Genomic DNA, 6,261 nt, shown 5'->3' with positions numbered 1-6,261 from the left:
ATCAATCAATAATCAATAATATATATATAAAGTAAGGTTTTTTATGCCACATGTCACTTCCACATTCATTCTCAATATTTTTATTATTTTTTCTATTTTATTTAACATAAATATCTCAACAAACTTTTGATCTTATGCACTCAATATTTTTTATCTCAACAAACTACACATCAATCAATCAATCAATCAATCAATAGTATATATATAAAGTAAGGTTTTTTATGCCACATGTCACTTCCACATTCATTCTCAATATTTTTATTATTTTTTCTATTTTATTTAACATAAATATCTCAACAAACTTTTGATCTTATGCACTCAGTATTTTTTATCTCAACAAATTACACATCAATCAATCAATCAATCAATAGTATATATATAAAGTAAGGTTTTTTATGCCACATGTCAGTTCCACATTCATTCTCAATATTTTTATTATTTTTTCTATTTTTAAAAACATAAATATCTCAACAAACTTTTGATCTTATGCACTCAGTATTTTTTATCTCAACAAACTACACATCAATCAATCAATCAATAGTATATATATAAAGTAAGGTTTTTTATGCCACGTGTCACTTCCACATTCATTCTCAATATTTTTATTATTTTTTCTATTTTATTTAACATAAATATCTCAACAAACTTTTGATCTTATGCACTCAGTATTTTTTATCTCAACAAACTACACATCAATCAATCAATCAATAGTATATATATAAAGTAATGTTTTTTATGCCACGTGTCACTTCCACATTCATTCTCAATATTTTTATTATTTTTTCTATTTTATTTAACATAAATATCTCAACAAACTTTTGATCTTATGCACTCAGTATTTTTTATCTCAACAAACTACACATCAATCAATCAATCAATAGTATATATATAAAGTAAGGTTTTTTATGCCACGTGTCACTTCCACATTCATTCTCAATATTTTTATTATTTTTTCTATTTTATTTAACATAAATATCTCAACAAACTTTTGATCTTATGCACTCAGTATTTTTTATCTCAACAAACTACACATCAATCAATCAATCAATAGTATATATATAAAGTAAGGTTTTTTATGCCACGTGTCACTTCCACATTCATTCTCAATATTTTTATTATTTTTTCTATTTTATTTAACATAAATATCTCAACAAACTTTTGATCTTATGCACTCAGTATTTTTTATCTCAACAAACTACACATCAATCAATCAATAGTATATATATAAAGTAAGGTTTTTTATGCCACGTGTCACTTCCACATTCATTCTCAATATTTTTATTATTTTTTCTATTTTATTTAACATAAATATCTCAACAAACTTTTGATCTTATGCACTCAGTATTTTTTATCTCAACAAACTACACATCAATCAATCAATAGTATATATATAAAGTAAGGTTTTTTATGCCACGTGTCACTTCCACATTCATTCTCAATATTTTTATTATTTTTTCTATTTTATTTAACATAAATATCTCAACAAACTTTTGATCTTATGCACTCAGTATTTTTTATCTCAACAAACTACACATCAATCAATCAATCAATAGTATATATATAAAGTAAGGTTTTTTATGCCACGTGTCACTTCCACATTCATTCTCAATATTTTTATTATTTTTTCTATTTTATTTAACATAAATATCTCAACAAACTTTTGATCTTATGCACTCAGTATTTTTTATCTCAACAAACTACACATCAATCAATCAATCAATAGTATATATATAAAGTAAGGTTTTTTATGCCACGTGTCACTTCCACATTCATTCTCAATATTTTTATTATTTTTTCTATTTTATTTAACATAAATATCTCAACAAACTTTTGATCTTATGCACTCAGTATTTTTTATCTCAACAAACTACACATCAATCAATCAATAGTATATATATAAAGTAAGGTTTTTTATGCCACGTGTCACTTCCACATTCATTCTCAATATTTTTATTATTTTTTCTATTTTATTTAACATAAATATCTCAACAAACTTTTGATCTTATGCACTCAGTATTTTTTATCTCAACAAACTACACATCAATCAATCAATCAATAGTATATATATAAAGTAAGGTTTTTTATGCCACGTGTCACTTCCACATTCATTCTCAATATTTTTATTATTTTTTCTATTTTATTTAACATAAATATCTCAACAAACTTTTGATCTTATGCACTCAGTATTTTTTATCTCAACAAACTACACATCAATCAATCAATCAATAGTATATATATAAAGTAAGGTTTTTTATGCCACGTGTCACTTCCACATTCATTCTCAATATTTTTATTATTTTTTCTATTTTATTTAACATAAATATCTCAACAAACTTTTGATCTTATGCACTCAGTATTTTTTATCTCAACAAACTACACATCAATCAATCAATCAATAGTATATATATAAAGTAAGGTTTTTTATGCCACGTGTCACTTCCACATTCATTCTCAATATTTTTATTATTTTTTCTATTTTATTTAACATAAATATCTCAACAAACTTTTGATCTTATGCACTCAGTATTTTTTATCTCAACAAACTACACATCAATCAATCAATCAATAGTATATATATAAAGTAAGGTTTTTTATGCCACGTGTCACTTCCACATTCATTCTCAATATTTTTATTATTTTTTCTATTTTATTTAACATAAATATCTCAACAAACTTTTGATCTTATGCACTCAGTATTTTTTATCTCAACAAACTACACATCAATCAATCAATCAATAGTATATATATAAAGTAAGGTTTTTTATGCCACGTGTCACTTCCACATTCATTCTCAATATTTTTATTATTTTTTCTATTTTATTTAACATAAATATCTCAACAAACTTTTGATCTTATGCACTCAGTATTTTTTATCTCAACAAACTACACATCAATCAATCAATCAATAGTATATATATAAAGTAATGTTTTTTATGCCACGTGTCACTTCCACATTCATTCTCAATATTTTTATTATTTTTTCTATTTTATTTAACATAAATATCTCAACAAACTTTTGATCTTATGCACTCAGTATTTTTTATCTCAACAAACTACACATCAATCAATCAATCAATAGTATATATATAAAGTAAGGTTTTTTATGCCACGTGTCACTTCCACATTCATTCTCAATATTTTTATTATTTTTTCTATTTTATTTAACATAAATATCTCAACAAACTTTTGATCTTATGCACTCAGTATTTTTTATCTCAACAAACTACACATCAATCAATCAATCAATAGTATATATATAAAGTAAGGTTTTTTATGCCACGTGTCACTTCCACATTCATTCTCAATATTTTTATTATTTTTTCTATTTTATTTAACATAAATATCTCAACAAACTTTTGATCTTATGCACTCAGTATTTTTTATCTCAACAAACTACACATCAATCAATCAATCAATAGTATATATATAAAGTAAGGTTTTTTATGCCACGTGTCACTTCCACATTCATTCTCAATATTTTTATTATTTTTTCTATTTTATTTAACATAAATATCTCAACAAACTTTTGATCTTATGCACTCAGTATTTTTTATCTCAACAAACTACACATCAATCAATCAATCAATAGTATATATATAAAGTAAGGTTTTTTATGCCACGTGTCACTTCCACATTCATTCTCAATATTTTTATTATTTTTTCTATTTTATTTAACATAAATATCTCAACAAACTTTTGATCTTATGCACTCAGTATTTTTTATCTCAACAAACTACACATCAATCAATCAATCAATAGTATATATATAAAGTAAGGTTTTTTATGCCACGTGTCACTTCCACATTCATTCTCAATATTTTTATTATTTTTTCTATTTTATTTAACATAAATATCTCAACAAACTTTTGATCTTATGCACTCAGTATTTTTTATCTCAACAAACTACACATCAATCAATCAATCAATAGTATATATATAAAGTAAGGTTTTTTATGCCACGTGTCACTTCCACATTCATTCTCAATATTTTTATTATTTTTTCTATTTTATTTAACATAAATATCTCAACAAACTTTTGATCTTATGCACTCAGTATTTTTTATCTCAACAAACTACACATCAATCAATCAATCAATAGTATATATATAAAGTAAGGTTTTTTATGCCACGTGTCACTTCCACATTCATTCTCAATATTTTTATTATTTTTTCTATTTTATTTAACATAAATATCTCAACAAACTTTTGATCTTATGCACTCAGTATTTTTTATCTCAACAAACTACACATCAATCAATCAATCAATAGTATATATATAAAGTAAGGTTTTTTATGCCACGTGTCACTTCCACATTCATTCTCAATATTTTTATTATTTTTTCTATTTTATTTAACATAAATATCTCAACAAACTTTTGATCTTATGCACTCAGTATTTTTTATCTCAACAAACTACACATCAATCAATCAATCAATAGTATATATATAAAGTAAGGTTTTTTATGCCACGTGTCACTTCCACATTCATTCTCAATATTTTTATTATTTTTTCTATTTTATTTAACATAAATATCTCAACAAACTTTTGATCTTATGCACTCAGTATTTTTTATCTCAACAAACTACACATCAATCAATCAATCAATAGTATATATATAAAGTAAGGTTTTTTATGCCACGTGTCACTTCCACATTCATTCTCAATATTTTTATTATTTTTTCTATTTTATTTAACATAAATATCTCAACAAACTTTTGATCTTATGCACTCAGTATTTTTTATCTCAACAAACTACACATCAATCAATCAATCAATAGTATATATATAAAGTAATGTTTTTTATGCCACGTGTCACTTCCACATTCATTCTCAATATTTTTATTATTTTTTCTATTTTTAAAAACCAATATTTTATTTAACAAAAATCGGGTTTTCGGGCTACTTGATCGGATTGCTCCGAAACATCCCCAGAAAATCAGAAAAAATTCAAGGACCATGACTCCCATAGAAGGGACTTCTTACGGGACTCCGCCCCTCAAAATCCAAAATTCCATCGTTTAGACACATTTTTCATTTTTATTAATTTTTCATGTTCTCAGAAAAATCCGAAAAAATTTCCATTAGTTTTATTTGATTTTTAGAATTTTTTGGTACTATTTTTTATATTTTTATAATTTTATTTGACAGGTTTTTAGCATTTTTTTACTTAGTTTTTTGTTGTTTTTAAAAGGAAAACTCAAAACTATTGAAATGTGAGAGTCTGATGGCTGATTATACATAAGAATTGTTCATATTATAAAATCCGAAATAGTAAACATGAATCCAAATTTTAAAATCCGGAATGCACAATGGCATTTTTAGAAATTTTACAGGGCGCGCGGAAGAAGGCAATAGGGTGGGAAAGTAATAGTCCATGTTTAAAGGACCCAAAACTATTACCACTTGGACTAAATCATTATTGATTTTGTTACACTTTTTATTCTTGCATTGGACATTCATCTCAGCATTTATATTTATTTTTAATTTTTTTTGAAATATTTATATTTATTTTTATGATATTATTATAATTGTAAATTTAAATAAATTCAATCTAATATACTGACACGTGTATTCGTGCACACAAACTTATAAAACTTATTTAATATCTAACCCGGGCAACGCCGGGTCTCTAAACTAGTATATATATAAAGTAAGGTTTTTTATGCCACATGTCACTTCCACATTCATTCTCAATATTTTTATTATTTTTTCTATTTTATTTAACATAAATATCTCAACAAACTACACATCAATCAATCAATAGTATATATATAAAGTAAGGTTTTTTATGCCACATGTCACTTCCACATTCATTCTCAATATTTTTATTATTTTTTCTATTTTATTTAACATAAATATCTCAACAAACTACACATCAATCAATCAATAATATATATATAAAGTAAGGTTTTTTATGCCACATGTCACTTCCACATTCATTCTCAATATTTTTATTATTTTTTCTATTTTATTTAACATAAATATCTCAACAAACTACACATCAATCAATCAATAGTATATATATAAAGTAAGGTTTTTTATGCCACATGTCACTTCCACATTCATTCTCAATATTTTTATTATTTTTTCTATTTTATTTAACATAAATATCTCAACAAACTACACATCAATCAATCAATAATATATATATAAAGTAAGGTTTTTTATGCCACATGTCACTTCCACATTCATTCTCAATATTTTTATTATTTTTTCTATTTTATTTAACATAAATATCTCAACAAACTACACATCAATCA

Source organism: Medicago sativa, chromosome 5, assembly GCF_051527215.1.
Source record: "Medicago sativa cultivar Bolivia chromosome 5, Bolivia_mono, whole genome shotgun sequence".
Lineage (NCBI taxonomy): Eukaryota > Viridiplantae > Streptophyta > Magnoliopsida > Fabales > Fabaceae > Medicago > Medicago sativa.
This window is presented reverse-complemented; position numbering follows the sequence as displayed.